Source organism: Canis lupus, chromosome 6, assembly GCF_003254725.2.
Source record: "Canis lupus dingo isolate Sandy chromosome 6, ASM325472v2, whole genome shotgun sequence".
NCBI lineage: Eukaryota > Metazoa > Chordata > Mammalia > Carnivora > Canidae > Canis > Canis lupus.
In genome coordinates, this window is record NC_064248.1 from 60,520,438 (window position 1) to 60,539,893 (window position 19,456).

General features: G+C 38.0%; 1 long non-coding RNA gene and 1 other non-coding gene across 2 annotated transcripts in view; one reads left to right on the forward strand and one right to left on the reverse strand.

Annotated features, from left to right (window-relative positions):
• LOC112679114 (uncharacterized) overlaps window positions 1-19,456 on the reverse strand; it is a 52,114-nt gene that overhangs the window by 18,403 nt on the left and 14,255 nt on the right. The window lies entirely within an intron of this gene.
• LOC112641134 (U6 spliceosomal RNA) lies at window positions 19,144-19,250 on the forward strand. The gene has a single exon (XR_003124521.1). It is a non-coding gene; the product is annotated as a U6 spliceosomal RNA (small nuclear RNA).

The window sequence follows — 19,456 nt, forward strand, 5'->3', positions numbered from 1 at the left end:
AGACGAACAAAACAGATTCTTCAGAGACAATTTTACACAGAGTTACATCCATCCAATTCAATTATAAATTAAATTGACTAACGAACCATAGCTCATTATGGGAATCAATTACTCAGAACTGTCTTTGGACCAAAAATGTGGAAAATAAAAAATAATGGTCATACTTCAATATACCAGATTGTCAACGTTTGAAAGCTCTGTTTTTCTCTAGCTTGGCATAGTCCAACGCCAAAAAGAAATGATAATCATTTGTTTTACTGCTCCTAGAGATGTTCTCGTTTTATGAAGACTAGTTAATTCTTGAGTTTTGATCTCTTTGGGACGAGTACCTCAGGCTTTTCTGAGATGACAGGCCAACCCTGGAGTCATGTAATCGCATGGGGATCTTTCAGATCAACTTATGCAAATGTGTTATTAAAAGGAGCCTCGTTTTAGTCTCTAGTGCCACCCAAGCAATAAGAGTCAAAAATCTTGGGAGGTCATGTTAAAAGCATTTTATTAATAAAACGATTCTAGTAACAGAATGGGGTGTGTGGAGGCTGTGGGGGGGGCACACCTCTCTGGAGCATTTTCAGTCCAATTGTTTGGTAAAAGTAAATCCACGGGGAATCCGATGTCTGCCTTATTTACCGAGCAGTAGGCCCTGATAAAGAAACGGTATTAAAGCAATAACACTCTGTAAAATATCTTCCTCCCTTTGTGGTCCACAGCCCAGAAATTTTCCATCTGTTACAATGAATTAAAAAACTGTTCTGCTTTGAACATGTGTAGGTAAAGGTGATATGCACCAGCACATACGTACATCAACATAGGAGACATGTCATAACACAGTATGGGGGTCTGTTGCCCACATATCGTATCGCATTAAGATGGTCAAAGAACTGTGCTAAGACTATTTTTTTCAAGGAATTAAACTCCTGAAGATGCCTTAGTTTTCTTTTTCCTCATGTACTTCTTATTCATGCACACTTGGAGAGTAGCAAGAATAAATATTTCGAACTCAAGTGTTCACCTAAAGAACTAAGATCTCTAAAAAAAACACTCCTATGTATATTTTTCTCATCCAATGAAGCCAAAAGGAAATTGTTCACCCAGGAAAAGCTGTACTATTCATGAAAACAAGTTAATCCTCATAAATATATAATTCAGCATAATTTTGCTTAGAACCTCATATTTTTAAAACATCCATTTCTTAAAATGGATTGAATCTGTTTGTTTCACTAAAACATTATTTTTTTAAAACATCAGACATGAAAGAGAAGTGGCTGGAAAATTTCAAATGTGTTTTTGGCTGATACAGTGAGAAGGGGGACAGATCCTCCCTTATTTATTTTTTTGCCATTAGAACAAGGGAAAAGAATATTGCTTTCCCGTTTTGTTCAACCAAAAGGGAAAAAGGATGAATGGACCTGTAATTAGACATATAAGCATTTAATACAAGGTCCCTTGAAAAAAAAATCATTTCAATAAATGGGGTCAAAATTCAGAAATTCGGGATCAGGGCTTGGAACTCAGAGTTCAAAGATTACATAATGTGTTTTGGATTGAATCATTTAAAAGGGAGATTGATCGCGTTCTACAATAAAGAAACACAACCCAATTTACTTATTCAATGGCTTTCTGTTTTGTGAAAAGCGGAAGCTGTGGGGTCAGGCTTGGATTCAAATCCTGACTCTGTCCCTTCCTATCTGGGAGGCAAGAAACAAGTCAACCTCTCTATGACTCAGTTTCCCAATCCTCAAAACTGGAATCACGGTAACACCTGTTTCCTAATGTTGCCGGGAGAATCATGCACACAAAGTACTTAGCAAAATGCCTGACATACGGGAAGACTCAATCCACATTTAGCTATTATTTCTATCCTGCTTGGTCTTTTTATTTTGAAATTCTAGGATATGTAACAGCATAATTTCAAACCCAAAGGAAGAGAATATTCTCTTTCACTTTATTGGCAGGCACTTTGTGAAAACAGGATGAGGCTCTGTTTTTCCAATAGGCCGCCATTCCAGCCTTGCTCAGTTTTTATGGTTGCTTACCAAGGTTGGAGTGTGCACTCAGGGTCTGCAGCTAGGCATTGAGGGGACTCCTCGTGCAGCTGTCTCCTGAAGTCCCCTCCTTCCCAAAAAGGCCGCAGCCCTCCCCACTCTTGGCCACATCTGTCAACCAAGCAGTGCTCAGAGTCTACCCTGCCAGCATAAGGCCATCACAGAAGATCGCTACTCAGGGATAGCTGCCCTGACGGCTATAAACACTCAGGGAAATCAGCTACACATTTCTGATCACCTGTCGGAATTTGGAAGGTGCACTTTGTAAAGGCTGTAACTATGGTTGAGCAGGGTGTTATGTGACTATTTTGCTCTTGAGCCCTCAGTCCACTGAATATTAGTGTTATCAGAAGTAAATACCTTTCTCTTTACTCCTTCATGTAGCGATAGGCAGAGAATCTAAGTTTGAGAAGCTGAAATCAGACTTGCTCTATATCGCAGTATTTCTTGGCAAAGCCTTCTGCTGTTTTAATTTTAACCAATTAGAAGAGCCAATCTTCTTTTCGTTCAGAAATGTATTAAAAGATATCACATTCAAAGGCTAGACATGCCCGCAATTAATTACTGGTGTCCAGCTAAAGGTCTACCATTAGCTATTGCCATGACAACCTTTAGAAGGCCTTGGCCCACCTGTTGCAAGATAGAAAGAGCATTAGGCAGTTGGTTCCTGCACTTGGCCTCCCTCTGGCCTATGGGGAATTCGTACTAATTAGAATTAGTTGTCCTTCTGTAGTCCAGCTCCTGACACAAATTGCATTCTGTAGCTTTTTGTTCCACTTGAGTTCACAGACAAAATAGCCCATGCCATGTTTGAAATGAAGCAAGGCAATATAAAAGGATTTTATGTAATTGGCTAATATACTTTAACATTTTAACTAATATCTTCAATGTCGGTTTCTTGGAAAGGAGCTTGTTTACTTTCTTCTCCTTTTACTCAATAGTTGTTTACGATCATACAGTCCGTAATTTTAATATGGCTTGTTCGGGTGTCATTAACCCATTGTCAGGCTCAACTGCATATAGAACAAAACAAGTGACCTTTAAAAATGATAGTTTGAAATGGCCCTGTGGTGATGGTGAAGAGAAGTACAAACGGCAAAGAAAAGGAAAGGGCCATTTCTCACGTCTCACTAAAGAAAAACTTGATCAAAAACAAGAGCCCATGGAGGAAGAGCCATAATGAGATAGAAGAGCCAGGAAATGAAAGGAATGATTAGGATGTGAGCATGTGTAGGTTGCCAGAAAGAGTGGCCCACAGATTCTGTAAGAGCCAATGAGACTCAACCACTGGGGCCCACAAAAGGAGACTTGAGAAGAGAAAAATGTGTCGATAGTTCTCAGGTAAAACTAACTTTTAAGGCTAACTTTTAACTTTTAAGATCCCCGGATGTATTAGGAAGGAGGGGAAGAGACACCACACATACTGTACCTCATGCTACACCTTTCTGTGCAGAAGGGGATGAGAGCGTTGACAATAGAACAGCATCTTCTAAGAAGTAGGTTCTATGCGATCTTTCTCATCTCACTGTGGAGTCATTTTAATTATTTCTAGAAATAGTAAGACTCCAAAACACAAAGCAAAATTGGTGGCATAGGGAATCCCTGTGCAATTTTTCACAGAGCAGAAGAAGCCTGGAGGCCTCAGTTTACCCACTTGAGTTATGAACTGGAAATAGGGCTTGTTTCCGTGTTTCACCTTCCTGGTCTAGGTACCTGAGTTTCCAAGAATTCATGAGACAAATGATCTCAGGCTTTTTATTGACTCTCTCTCTATACAAGAGGTTTTCTAAGGAAAGTATCTTAATCTTCCCACAAAAAAAAAAAAAAAAAGATACAGTTTTTATTTTTATTTAAAAAAAAAGACACAGTGAGAGATAAGAGAGTGTTCCTTTCACAAAAGATGTGTTCTTAGTTGGGGAAGACAGTTGCAAAAACCACCATTTGCTTGTTCATGAAAGAGGAAATGTAAGTAGTTTTAAAATAAAATCTATACACATCCCAAATTCATTCTCCAAGCTACCATATCAACCTCATATTGTTCAGAATGGGACTGAGGCCAAGAACAAATATCTCTCTTCCTTTCCCTGACTTTGAATCTGAATTCTGAAATGATAAGAGGTACTTTAAAATTCTTAAAATAGATGGATTTAGGAATGTCTGAGCCAAGGTAGTGCCTAGTTACTCATAGATAAGCCGGAACTGCCTTCGTGAGTGTATTAAATTGAAAATGTATAAAATGTGCAAAATGTGCAAGAAAAATCACTAAAAAGTCCAAAGAAATTTTCAAGTCTCCATTTAACTGAGAAAATCACCTATCTTTTCAATCTTTTGTGTTCTATTGTAAAGTATTGTAGAACTACTGGGGGACAATAAGAAAGTCATTCGTTAGAAAACAAGAACCTTCCAGATGAAGATGCCAATGTGTTTATCAAGGAGCGGGCCTCTCCATGTTTTCTGTGTGTCGGGAAATTTTGAATTTATTTATTTGTTTATAAAACTCTCCTTTTCCCTGAGCCACTAGGGAGGAAGCAAAAAAAGGTTTTGCTCACTAGAGCATCAATAACAGGTAATATCAATAATAATAACACACATGAACATTAACTACAAAACACAGTACAAACCACATTACACCCCAGTCAGGTAGGCCAGGCTAGTTAATTGACTTGCCAGCATGAAAAAAAGCTGATCTGTATACAGAAACTTCTCCGGTGGCTTGCCAGAGTATAAAATGGGCAACCCTGAAAAGCATTTCAGTTAACCAGAATTCTCTAGTGGATAGTGGCTCATGAAGGGCAGAGCCTCCATGGGGAAGATACAGAGTGGATCCCTCTCCGATATTTTCTGTGTTCGTGGAACTGCTTAAAATTGAACTCATATTTACATTAAGATTTATCCCAGGATCCACCTTTTCCGGTATGCCTTTCCTCGTCCTTCCACTCCACTCTCAAACATTGATGAGGTACATTACTTATGTTCTGTGCCTGCCTGTAGCTTAACCCTTCACTTTTTTATTGGCATTCTCTCCAATCTATGGATTTCCAAAGTACAGTACCTTGATTTTCCTATGAATGCCAAAAAAAAAAAAAAAAAAAGACCTAGAAATTAGTTTTACTAAGAAGGACCCAACATAAGAGCTGAAAAAAAGTCCCTACCAAAGTTCTACAACCTCCTATGTATGTGCTTACCCTACTGGTCTGTGAGCACTGGAAGAAAAAATGAGTCCCCCTAATATTTACCTGTCACAGAGTTGATGCCTGATAACTGATGAATGAATGCATGAATGAAAGAATTTCATTATATTCTGAGGATCATAATAAAATAGCAGGAAAGCTTGACATTTACCTTTACCCCATCTGCTTCACAAGTTGGGTGAACAGGCCATTTTGGAGGATTAACGTTTTTAGTGAAGAATTTGTACTTTGGGAAAAATGCTGCCAATAGCCAACTCTTCAGAGAAGTTATGCCCCTCCAATAAAGTGTTTAAATGAGCAAATAATATGTTCCCTTTGATCCTGACAGAGGTCAATCTTCTGTCCAAGCTCTTTCGGCTTCTGATGGAACCAGAAGAAGATAAAGGATAATTTGTAAAGCCCAGGAGAGGAACTGTGGTAAAGCCTGGAAGTTGGAGGTCTCATTGGGGACCTATGGACATATCCACAGACAACAAAGCAATGACCTTTATCCCTGAGTTGATTGCTTATGATGACCTGAGACTTTTCTTCTACTTCCTTAAGGGTTGCTCTCAACCGTAATGCAACACTGGGGCAAAATTAGGCCTTAAGCCAAAAGTCAATGTGAGGTGATCCCGAACTGATGACCCCTATGGCAATCCCAATAACCTCTTAATTTCTATTTATAACATTCCAGAATTCTGGAGCATCCTTAGAGGGGAAATTAAAGGAAAGATGAGACTCCTTGTGATTGATAGGTAGTTCTAAGATCTGGTGTCTCTCCAAATAGTTCATCCTTTGGATATGACCTTTCTTTTCATTGCCTTATTTTTAAGTCACCAAGGACTTTCAGTGAAAAAATCATGTGTTGTGAAAGGCCCCAAAGGATGTGCAAAAAAAAAATCATGTATCAAAATTATATGAATTTGTAATTCATAATAGGCAAGAGGCAATTTAAGGAGATGGTTTTCCACCATTGACCCTGCTGTCAAAATAAATGTGGAGAGGATAATTACAGTAATTAACAAAAAAAAGTTAATTTTACTTTGTCAGGAGATAAGGTTCAGTTTGATTTCTGATTAAGAGAAGATCGATACCAAATGATTTGTCTTCATAGCTGTTGATTGTTATAAATTTAGACCTGTTGATTTTCATCAGGAAAACACTCAGATGCTTCAACCACAGTCCTCAGCTCTTCCCTCCCAATCACTAACCCATGGATTTTTTGCCTACTCAGCAAAGAAGATTTACATAATATTCTACTAAGCCAAACACAAAAGTGTGAGAGTCTAGAATATACTTTTTGGATGAGGTTGCTTGTTTCCTCGATGGAAAATAATGTTTCTCAAAGAGCTCCTGGGCCTAAGCACTGTTTGATTATGGTCCTCCAAGAATCATGTGATCCAGCAGCAAATGGAATTCCTCTAGCAAACAAGCCTCAGGAGTGATCATATCCTCTGAATCAGGGTTGAATAATCATGTGGCCAGTTAAGAAATTGGTGTTTTGTAAGATTAATAAGCTCCAAGCTGAGGGGGCATGTGTGAACACACATCTGCTGTTGGGGAACTCTTGGCATCAGTTTTGCCTGCAGTGAGGGTCCAAACACATTATAAATGGGGCAGAAGAAAATACACATACTGCATTTCTTTAGTAATTGAAGCAATTAGATAACCTTCTTGGTTCTTGGATGCTTATAATGTTCCTCATTAAGTTTGACTATGTTTATGAACACTTTGTGGCAACTGTACCTTTTAAAAAAAAAAGAAGATAAATGGAAGACTTCAGTTATCAAAGCCTGGTTGGGAGGTAAGAAACGTGTTGTAGATGTGGAGGCCCTCGGTTTTCTTCCCGTACCATGCTAAAATAGACTGCGGTCGAACCTGCACTTGGTAAGAGGCTGGGTGACCTTGAGTAAGTTACAGCACTTTTCTTGGCTCACTTTCCTTTTCAAGACATTGAGGGGTATAAGTAAGATGACCACTGGGTTATTTCCAGCTCTGACATTCAGGGGTTCATAATCTCTACCAGGGCCAAGGTTGGCAGCACCTACCTGCAGAAAGATAAAGAGCTGACTGCTTTTCCCAAAAATGCTAAACTTTCTAGTCAAGAGGACACAAAATCTTTTGTTATGGTTGTTTATATGTAAGAAACATTTTGTTTTAAAATGACATAGCAGTTAGCCAATGCTGTAGAGCAAGTCACACCAAAGCTGAATGGCTTCAGACAATATGTATTTATTAGTTTTTATGAGTTTGTAGATCAGCTGGACAGTTGGCTGATCTGGGAAAGGCTGACCTTACCTTAACAAGACATGTTCATATGTTTTTGTTCAACTGGTGATTTGGTGGGGCTGCTGGTGTAGGACAGCCTTATGCACATGTGAGGCAGCTGGGGGGCCAAAGGTGATGAAGCTATGGGCCTCCTGTCATCCACCAGGCTAGATGAGGCTTATTCTTTCTTGAGATACAAGCTCAGAACTGGAATTACTTTTGCCATGTTCTGTTGGCCAGAGCAAGGCACAAGGTTAACCCAGATTCCAGGAATTGGGAAATAAGATTGGCCTCTCGATGAACGGAGCTAAAGGGGTCATGTGACAAAGGCCATGGCTGCAGGAAAATGTGAAGACTCAGTCATTTTTGTCACCAATCTACCTCAGTCACAAATAATGTTTTAATGGCTGTGAAAATATAGTGATAACCAAGATCCAATCATCATCTTCAAGAATATCTGTTTAGACTGGGGAAAGAACTAGACACAGCTAATTAAAATGCAATGTAATAAATAACAGCAGAGATAATGTGGGACCTAGAGGTAGGGCAACTCCTGCTCAAGAGACTTGGGGAATGCTTCTCAGAGGCAGTGACCTTTGAGCCAGGTCTTGTTCAGGGCTGGATCCCAGTGCCTGACATGGTTCCTGGCTTACAGTAAGCACTCAGTAAATATTTGATGAATAAATAAATGAAGAATGAGAAGGAGTTGGCATAAAGCGATTGAAAAGAAAACCATTCCAAGGAGAAGAACCAGTATGAGGTATGAAAAAAGAACTTAACATTTCATCTGTGAGAATATTTATTTTTTCTATGAATATTTGCTAAATGTCCACTATGTGCTACACACTAGGGATAAGGAACATGAACCCTCAAGGGAATGGGAATGAGAATATACCTGTGTGTTCGCTCTCCATAGTGTGAGAGAGAATATGCCTACCTCCCCTAACTCCTTATGCCCTACTCACAGAAACATCACCACGCCACCGCTTTTCATGTGACGGAATCCATACTGGTGAACTCAGTAAGGATGCAATCCAGTGGCAAATGCTGGGCTGTCCTAGTGCATGAGCTCAAACCTCCAAATGCACTCACTCAGTCGTGGCCAGAGCCTTTGTTACTGTCTCATCAGAAGCCCTCATTTTTATTCCTCTTCCAAAGTCAAGTGCTTAAAAAGGATATGGTCCATAAGCAATGGGTTACCAGTTGGAATCCTGGACTATCTTAGAATACTTTCTAGGTTTTATGGAAACCGTATTTTGGTCCTGGGACATAAACAGGCCTAGCACAGCTTTGGCAGGTCTTGTAAATACGTCAGCGCTCTTCTAAACGGCATGCGCTGAGTGGAGCTCCATTTTTTTCGATCTACCCCATGTTATTTAAGGTTAGTTGTCAAAGGTATAATATCATAAGAGGTTTGCAAAGGTGTCTGACTGGTGCAAAAACCTTTGTCAGTAAGTGCCAAAGCCCTATGCCTTGGGTTTTCTCCATGTGTTTAATACCCATCCAAAGTGGAAAGCTCATATATCCTTATCAATCAAATATACCCAGAGAAACCCATAAAAGCATAAAGACAATACATAGATTAAAAGGATTATATGTCCCTAAGTTTGGCGGCTTGAATTCTGTTAGGCTTACCTCGATTTAAGGACTGCAGACAGAAGTTCATTTCCATGGGCTGAAATACAGCTATTTTGTCTACTTAACTTTGTAATTCTAAGTAGATATCCACGATATGCGAATACTTAACAACGAGTAGGACATAGGTACTGACCAATCAGAATGGGCACAGGGAGGCCCAGGCATGCCAGCCATTAAGTTTTAGTTATTAGGTGGCAGGGGGTTCTGGAAGAGGCATGGGGGCTGCTGCTGCTCTGCTGGCAGAGATTTGGCAGGCGGAGTAACTGTAGAGCTGCTATGCTTGACCAGTCATCACAACTGGCTCTGTGCCACGAGGCAGGTACCTGGTCCACATCTGATGAATCCCTGTCTTTCCAGTTATGACCAATCGTGGCAAAGCTCATTGCAATATACTTCATAATTGCTGATTTCTAATATTGAGGGATAAGGTTGATGGGCCATGTACAAACTGACAAATATACTTTGCCTTTATTTCAAGTGACACCAACAACCAATCTTTTTTATTGTAGGGAAGACATTATACATTTAAGAAGACCAGGATGAGTAACAAATGGTTATGTGAAGTCAGCTAGCTAAATGTGTCATAAAAGTGAAAGAACTGCCAAGCAAATGTAAAAGCAGACCTTGCTTTGGGGTTAGCAATGTCAACATTTCCTTTTCTCTTCCTGCCATGTCTCCCCCCACATTCTTTGATTCTCTCAACCCCACTGTCGTTAACTTGTATGACTGGTCTGGAGGGCTGAGCGCTAGCAGTGCAGGCTTGTAAAGGACTCGTGAAAAATGATCCAAGGATGCAGTCTTTGGTGCGGGCGCTGGGCTTCCTTTCCAGTTCCTTGTTTTTCTGATCTTTAAAGGCAAATTCTTTGCTAGTGCAGTAAGACTGGAGCTTGATAAACAGAACAAATGTTATTTTAAACACCATAATAATAATAATCAAATGTGATTTGCTTTTAATAACTTTATTGGCCCCTTCATTTTGAAAAGTGGCCATGTGAATGGCTTTTGCATTTTTAACAAGAGAGGAAATAAATGATCCTGCCTGTAGGAGCAGGAGACTAATGCTGCTTATTCCCACACTCTTTGTTTCATGGAACGAAGGCAGCAGACCCTGCCATTATAAGCCATTGGCCTTGATAAAACCAATGGCAGCAGTGGGCCTGGTCCTTTCCCGGAAACTTGAAGGTATCCACCAGGCAGGTCAGCACTAGCATTTGCAGTGTGTCTAATCATTCGCAAAGCACTTTCACTAACGTGCACTCCTTTAAATCCTGGGAGTCCTATTTCACAGAGGAGACACTCAAAGTAACACCGACTCACTCAGTGCCATGCCATTAGTAAGTGGTGGCTTTGGGACTTGAACCCTGTCCTTCTACCTCCACATTCAAGCCCCTGCCTCTACACCATGGTGGATGATGCGTCACTATAACTAGCTTAGGTGGCTCATGCTGTAAATGTAAAAACAACTGAATTCTGTACGTTCCTAAACCATACCCCCGTATACCAAGGACGGTCTTCAAAAGAAAACAAAAATAAATAAACAAGTCATCATTAGACCAACAAACTGCCAGAGCGATTCGCATTAGAAAACTTCATTTGCTCACACCTAAAACCCTGTCTAACGTAAGTGGTTTCTAGTGGTAGCAGTGCCTATTGCTACTCCCTACAACAAGGGGATACTGTTTCAGAACAATCTGCGAATTCAGGATGGGGCCATCATTAAAGCTTTTGTAGGCCTGTTAACTTTCATTCTGCTGGAGCCCAGAGCTCAGAGAACCAACCGTCCATATTTTATCCTTCCTCTTATTTGTGAAACTTGCTTCACCCCAAGTAAACTTTGTAAACTAACTTGATGTCGCTGTGAATTCCAGACAGTCAAGCCACATGGCAGGTCAGAAGGACCACAGATTGGTGAAATTTGGTGATAATGCCAGAACCCAGTCCTGATTCCTTAAAACTGAGTACCAGACAAAGAACAGGGGTAACAAAGGGGTTGGGGTCGAGATAGGGAACAGAAGGTTACATAGGATGCACTGGATTCCCCTCTCTTGGAGTCCCCTAAAAACTGCTTTGAGAAAAAAAAAGGTGACTAGTGAGTTTATTTATGCTTTTTAAAAAAGCACTGCCAATCCCAATTTATCAGTTACTGTCTTGTGACAATTTATTCATTGTTCACTGTTAGAAGCCAGAAGTTACATAGAAATGCATGATTGGTGATAGCTTCTCTATTTCAATATGGTATAATAGAGATAACACAGTGCCCAAAAGCTCTGCAGCCGACTTTTTGTCTGCTTTGTCTCTTTTCATTACTCTATCAGAATCTTCATTTAATATAATCCAAAAAAGCAAGGTAATTGCTTCACTTATCGGTTATCATCGCTCCCGCATACTTATCGTGTCAAAATTATTTATGTGGATAGGCCAGGTTGATCTTGCTGCATTCAGAAGCTTAAAATTTGAATAACTGTTCTGCCAGTTAGGTTATCAAAATTGCAGCATAAGCAATGAGCTTCTCTTTTCTGGATGTTGGAGGAGGGAAAAGGAATAACCTCCTAGGTGTGCAGGGGGAAAGGGAAGCATGGGGCCAGGGTGGCACGCAGAGCCAGCTCTTCTGGCAAAAGGAAAGAGGAAACAGCCACAAGATGGAGAGAGGAGCTAGAAGATTCATTGTGTGGGTCTATGACAAAGCAAAAGAGAAATGAAGTCAACTGGATACTTCCTTTCGGTGTTCTTCCTCAACAGTTCTCTCCAGAATAATCGATACAATTATTCCGAAAGGCAAGACAGGCATTGCAACCTGGGTCTTCACATACCCACCCCTCCCCTTATGAGGCCCTCCACAGATGAGTATTTCAATATGCATTTTCCTCCTTGTTAATCATTTTTCAGTTGTCAAGTACTTCATCGCTTTAAAGACATATTAGGCTAATGTGAAATGTGGCAGGTTTTCAGTCAAGAAGTGAACACTTATTTCTACAAAATCATTTTTGTTCGATAAGTCTTGTTTTGAGGCATCTAAGACTCTTTTGCTCTTTGTCTTACAAATGTTGATGGTAAAAAGAAATTAGAGGGTTCATTCCCAGCTCAACATCCAGGACCGTGGCTATAGGCAGAGACGAGTCAAGTGGATGTACATTTTGATTCTTGCCGAATTTTGTGAACTCTCTTAATGGTACCCTCAGAACCAACAGGGACTTTCTATCCCTCTTGTTTCAGAGCCACTAACCCTCTCTCAAAATGTCTATAGTGCAGTGGAACCCTCTCATATGGAGCCAGTCATTCTCATACTCAGTAAGGGAATGACCAGAGCTAACAGATGATATTCTTGTGATTGTCTTCAGATCATCTTAGGCTAAGTAATGTGTATGTTTTAATATTTTTCGAATTCTCTCAATGTGACAGAAAATTCTTTTTAAACTTATTTACCCAGATCCTGCTGCACTAGTGGCTAGTATCTAATATCAATAAAAAAGATTTATCAGGACTGTCAATTTATTTCTTAAAGTATGGCTGATTTTTTGTTGCAGCTTTAATTCCTCACTTATAGTGGTGAGCCATGGAGCTGGAAGCATGTGAGAGGGAGCACTAGATCATATTTGTGGTTTTCTCTTAGCTGTTTTGGTAAATTTTCTGAGGGATAAATGCATGCTTAAAATCCAGCATTTATATTAATTCTCTGGTAGTTACCACTATTCTGGAAGTTAGAACCAAAAGCTTTGACCTTTAAAGATCCTTCCCAACCCTGAAATTTGATTATTATTTAAGAATCTAACACAATGACGCTGTATTTGAAGAAAGATCCATATCTGGGATAATAGTCAATATCCTAGGGCCCAGGAGAATGTCTGGTATCTAGCATGCATTCAAAAATATATTGGGTGAATAAATGAATGAGTGAATACTCTTTTTCCCTAAACTTCAACCTTGAAAATGCCACTCAACATTCAGCAAACACTGAGCACCGCTATCACCTAAGAGGCCCTGTCAAAGGCCTGGCTTGCATACCAACTCTTCAGAGACCTACCCCTGGTCACTTGGCACATTATTTACTGACTCTGTAGCACCAACACATACTCCCTTGGATTGTCATTGCGTATATGCCTCTTTTATATGCCTGTCTTATGCTGAAGGCAGGGACTGTGTCTATACACTTTATTATTTCCATAATGATTGATGAAGTACTCATTCACATTAAATATAAATAAATATCTAATAAAAAATGAACTGATTCATTTTAAACAATGTCTGAAGCATGGGAACAAAACCATCAGCATTGTACTTCTACCTTAAGCACACCTACTTTCCTATTATTTTTTTACTGTCTATATGTTCATCACTACACATTATGATGCTTCTATCTAAACCAAAATTAGCATAAAACATGGAGGTAGGAATGTTAATGAGTATCTATTGAATGCTTACTTCTAAGAAATGAGAAAAGTAAATTACTTAAACCTAAATCCAGCTTGCCTTTAATGCAAGTCCACTACACCATTTATTTCTTAATTTATTTGTTACATCTGACCATGTGCCAGCCAGTGTGCTGCTACTGAGATTGAAGGATAAATAAGATGCTTCTTCTGCCTTGTCCAGTGATTATATGGTAATTATATAGTTTAGAAATCTACTTGCTATCTACTAGTCGTGTAGCCATGGGCGATTCAAGTGTCTTCTCAGGGCCTCAGCTTCTTTAATTGGTTACAGAAAGATCATTGTTCTGCAGTCATGCTCCTGTGATATAGTTATTATTTCCTGATGCAGTGCCTAGTAGGTAGTAGGCACTCAACAAATGTTCATTGTATCTCAATTTCCAAAATATCTAGGGGGACACAGAAGACAGAGAAACTAACTCAAAATATATAGCAAGAAAGGCTTTGCAGGGTTCAGACTGGAAGGGCCAATGGAAAATTTGAAAGATAAAGAGGGGAAAGAAATAGATCCCAGCAGTGGAAGCATTATAGACAAAGGCCAGAGGTGTGAAAAATTTTGTCAAATTATAGTCAGTGGATACTACTACTTGGGTACTCTAAGAACTCCTCATCTTTTTCTTCTACCTAAGTATTGTCTAATAGTTATCCCCTACTTCAAAAATGTGAGGATTCTTTTTTCCTTCTTAATCAAAAAAACTTATATCAGCATTTATTCTGTGTTATTTCAGAATAATGACTTAGTTTATTGAAATCATCTTGAATTTAATTTTAAATTCTAGAGTAAGGCAGCACCGTCAGTTTTCAGTAATATATGCAAAATTTTAACATATATCCTATATGTTATCAAGACAGGATTTGGCTTCTGAATAATGGCTCTGTTAATATTTTCAATTTAACATCATATTTCTATGTTATTAGAAACATATACACGACAGTGCATGTTTATGCAAAAATAGAGAAATGTGGCCAAAATCTAGATGTCTTCAGTTACCTAGATGTTTGACAAGATATGGACTTAATCCTAATAAAATGATAGCAATAAATAAAATAAATAAAACTCTAATATTTTTACATTAAAAACAGTTATCTAGTTTTAGATACTTAATGTTATGTTGATATAATACATGAATATATATTTCCTCTACTCATTACTGCCATTACTATGTAAGACTGTCTAAAACTTATTTGGGTCAAGGTAATCAGTATGCCTGCTTTTTCACTCTATTAAAGGTCATTAATTCTCAAACAACTTTTTATTGCCTTTTAAAAATAGGTATTCCATTGGCTTTTTCCCAGTGATCTGGGGTCCTGCCAATCCTCCACAGATCTTCACATGTTATCATTCTTGGCTCTGTGATTACATCAATTATTTTCTTGGCAAATCCAAGGTAGAATTGGTCAAGCTCAACTAACATAAAAATATGTAACACCCCAAAGTAAATTGTAGGCTAGTTCAAGTTCTTTTTTAACTTTAATTTTTATCCTAGCCTTTTTAGGTTAGGTACTTCTCTATAGTTACTTTCTTTTGTGATCACGCTATTCTGTACACACATGGGACTGCCAAGAGGCTTAGAGAACAATTTAAAATCATCCAAAGCCCTTAACACTATTAAATCCTACTTGATCCATGAAGAATAATTAGCAAGGTCTGGGGAACTTGTATGGGAATTTACCTATTTACAGTTAGGTCTGTCTGTTTGTGAACAGCCAGATGAGTGTTAGCCAGATTCAGATAAGCATTTACAGCAGCTCTAAGATAGCCATATAGTTTCTTAATTCAAGATGATGGACAGGACCCTGTATTGCCTCCTTTCCATACTAAATCCTCATTGAAATTACAATTCATATATAAAAAAATAAATAAATCCTTGACAGTTGAAACAATCCAAAAAAAAAAAAAAAAAAAAGAGGAGGAGTAAAGGGGATGACATTAGCAGGCCAGAGAGTATGACAGAGTCTGGGAAGATAGGAAGAAGTTTGGATTCTGTTGTTAGATAAACTCTAGCAGAAGAAATTGCAACCTAAAATACACACGTAGAAAAGAGGTGTCATGGAGGTGGGGTTCATTTTCTTTAAAATATCTCTGGAGAGGCTCCAAACAGGTACAGATAGAAGAAATTGTTAAGAGGCAGCAATAAAGTTTTGTAATGGGAAGCCCATCTTCAGGACAGCTGTGTGAAGGACTCCCTCTTCTTCTTCTATATATGGAGTAGTTGGCTTATTGGCAATTTGTGATACCCCATGCCTGTTAATGTGCTAAAAGAAAAAGCTACTTGTCAATAGAGTTCGCCCTTTGACACAGAGCCCAAAGGCAGCCCTCTCATTCAGAACACTGGCCTTTTGGGGAAAATGGTCCATTCGACTGCAAAGGATATGAAGGCTAGCTATTATAAATATAAGCATATTTATAATATAGTCCTTTATATCCCCAAATTAATGATGAATGAGGGATTACCAGACAGTTAAGGGAAATCAAGTAGAAGAAAAAGAAAGACAAAGGTGAATACACAAAAATTGACGACCAAAGCAGCAGTGGTAATGGAAGGAATAAGAGAGAACATTAAAATTTTCTAATAAGTATCCTCAAAATTTCAAGAATATATTGTATTTATAATATAAAAGAGTCTGCTATGAATTCTTGAAAGTTAAAAAATATATAATCACATAAAAAACTGCAAGCTAAACCACAGCAGATAGAAGCAAAGACTGAAACTTAATGTGGAAGTGGAATTAATAAGACATTCCACAATGGAAAGGGGGGGAAAAAAGAAAAAAATGCACAAAAAGTTATTTCAAGAAATATAAAACCTCACTATTCAAAATGTGATTCACACACCAGCAGGATCAGCATCATCTATTTCATTAGAAATTAAAGTCACAGGCCTCACTTAAGACTTACTGACTCAGATTCTTCACTTTCAAAAGATGTGTAGGTAAATCGCATGCATTAAAACTTGAAAAAGCAATGATATAAAGCATAAATCCAGAGGTCTTACATGGTTTGGAGGAAGACAACATAAACAGTGAAGGAGTTGAAATAATCAAAGAAATAACAAAAGAAAATAGATGAAAACCATTTCCTGGAGATGGGAAAAATATCAACCCAACAATTGGCAAGCCCCACCAAATGTCAACTGGACAAAAATGCTTTAGTTACATACTTGCAAAATTTCAGAACTAAGCTGAAGAGAAAAATTCCAAAAGATTTCAAAGAGAGAGAAATAAAAAGTGCTAAAAAGGAATGACCATCAGATCGACATCAATGCCTTACCAACATCACCAGCTCTTAAAAGCTTGTAAAGCAACTTTAAACCTAGAATACTGCATCGAAAGCAATTATAAATAAAATTTAAGTGAATGATAAAGGCATTTTAGACATAAAGAAGTCAAATAGTTCATTGTACATGTACCTTTTTTATTACTTTTTTAAAGATTTTATTTATTTATTTATTATTTGTGGGAGAGAGTAAGTACTGTGAGCAGGAGGAGGGGTGGGTGGGAGAGAAAGAGAGAGCATCTCAAGTAAGCTCCACACTGAGCCTAGAGCCCAATGCAGGGCTGGATCTCATGACCCTGAGATCATGACCTGAGCAGAAACTAAGAGACAGATGCTTAACTGAGTTACCCAGGTGCCCCTCATCCATCTTTTTTAAGGAAAATATGAGGACAGACTCCAGTAATATGAAAAAAATAATTGAAGAAAGAGGAATAAAAGGAGTCTAAGAACAGTTTAATCCAATCCACAGGTACAATGAAAGAAATCTCATAATGATCAGTAGGCCCAAAAAGTAATGAATAGAAAATAGAAAGAAACCAGAGGGCTTTATGAAGAAAAAATACATACATAAATAAAACTGGAGGTGGATTGAGGATGGCAGTGTGCATATGAAAATAAATGTAAAAGAAAGTCATGGTAAAATATGAGGCAAACTAAAATATGACATCATTTTGAGCAGTTGTTGATATATATATCAGATATTATTTTCAAGTAAAACTATAGAGAACATTTGAAAGACACTGGATACAGAAAGAAATGTAATGGTACAATCTATAAGTAAATTATTAAAATAATAATGCTTGCAGGTAAATTGCTTTAAACTAAAAAAAAAATGTAAAATATAACCATTGATTTGACAGAAGTCAGCAGGGAGGAAGAAAAAAAGAAAATATAGGCACACTGATTTCTTCATCTCACCTAATACAGGGAAAATAGAGCCTGTCCTAAGTGGTGATTGAAAATCATAGGTTAGGAGCCTCGGTGTCCATCAAAAGATGACTGGATAAAGAAGATGTGGTCTATGTATACAATGGAATATTACTCAGCCATTAGAAATGACAAATACCCACCATTTGCTTCGACGTGGATGGACCTGGAGGGTGTTATGCTGAGTGAAATAAGTCAATTGGAAAAGGACAAACATTATATGGTCTCATTCATTTAGGAAATATAAAAATTAGCGAAAGGGAATAAAGGGAAAGGAGAGAGGATGAGTGAAAATATCAGTGAGGGTGACAAAACATGAGAGACACCTAATTTTGGGAAACGAACAAGGGGTAGTGGAAGTGGAGGTGGGCAGGGGGTTGGGGTGACTGGGTGATGGGCACTGAGGGGGCCGCTTGGCAGGATAAGCACTGGATGTTATGCTAAATGTTGGCAAATTGAACTCCAATTTAAAACAAAAAAGAAAAAAGAAAGAAAATCATATGTTAAGTACAATGTTAAGTAACAAAGACAGTTAATAGAAAAATGAAAACAAAACAAAAAAACAACAACAAAACCCTGAATTTAAAGGAGCATAGGGGAGAAAGGAGAAAGTAAAAGTATGAGTGTATGAAATTTGGCATCTTTCATCCGGAAATCTACAGATACTACCTGAAGTCTTAAGAAAATCAAGAATATGATGTATTCTTTAGAAATATGATGGTAAATACCAGAAGAGCTCAAAAGTGAAACAATTAAAGTCATTAACTTTGGAAATCTTTGGACATCAGTGAAGGGCAGTGAGGATAAATTTTGCTTTTCTTCCACTTCCCATTCATACAAGTTTGAATATTTTAACCATTAAAAATATATATATATATAATATACAAATATAACCATTACAAATATATATGTATAATTTAAAAGTAAAAAATAAAAAAAAAACTTCAAGGGGAATGTATATGATAGATACTTAGTTACTACTAAGAAGAATAAGCACAGAAAATTTACTAGTAAGTATCTGTTGATTCAACAAACTCTTGGAGCGCCTACTCTGTGCGTGTTCCTGTGGGAAAACTGAGTCTATAACAGTGAGCCACACAGACCCAGCCCCTATCATGACAGAGCTTTTTGTCTATCCATAAAGACAGGCGTTAAACAAATAATTACACAAATACATTGCTCAATACTGTGTTACATGCTGTGAAGGATAAGTATATAATGAGAAAATATAACAGGGGAATTTAAACCTGGGAAACCAAGTCCCTTTGGGCAAAGTCGTTTAATGAGCAAAGTTTAACAAAATTTGAATTCTTGGTACTAACATATAAAGGTTATTGGACACACAGGAAACAACCAGTAAGAATTAATTGTTTAGCTAAAAGCAACCAGTGCTCGCTTCAGTAGCACATATACTAACATTGGAATGATACAGAGAAGATTAGCATGGCTCCTGCGCAAGGATGACATGCAAATTCATGAAGCATTCCATAAAAAAAAAAAAAAAAATAACTAAAATAACAAAATAAAAGCAACTAAATTAGTTCCCACCTAAGCAAAGTTCTGTCCCTTATTCTGTAGAACTCAAAAAGCATTTACAGATTTCCACGGTTTTAAGTTTTCTGAGCTTGAGAAATTTTTCCTCAAAATGAATCAAAAACTTAATTTTTTTTCAAAAAATAATATATTGAAAGCTGACAATGT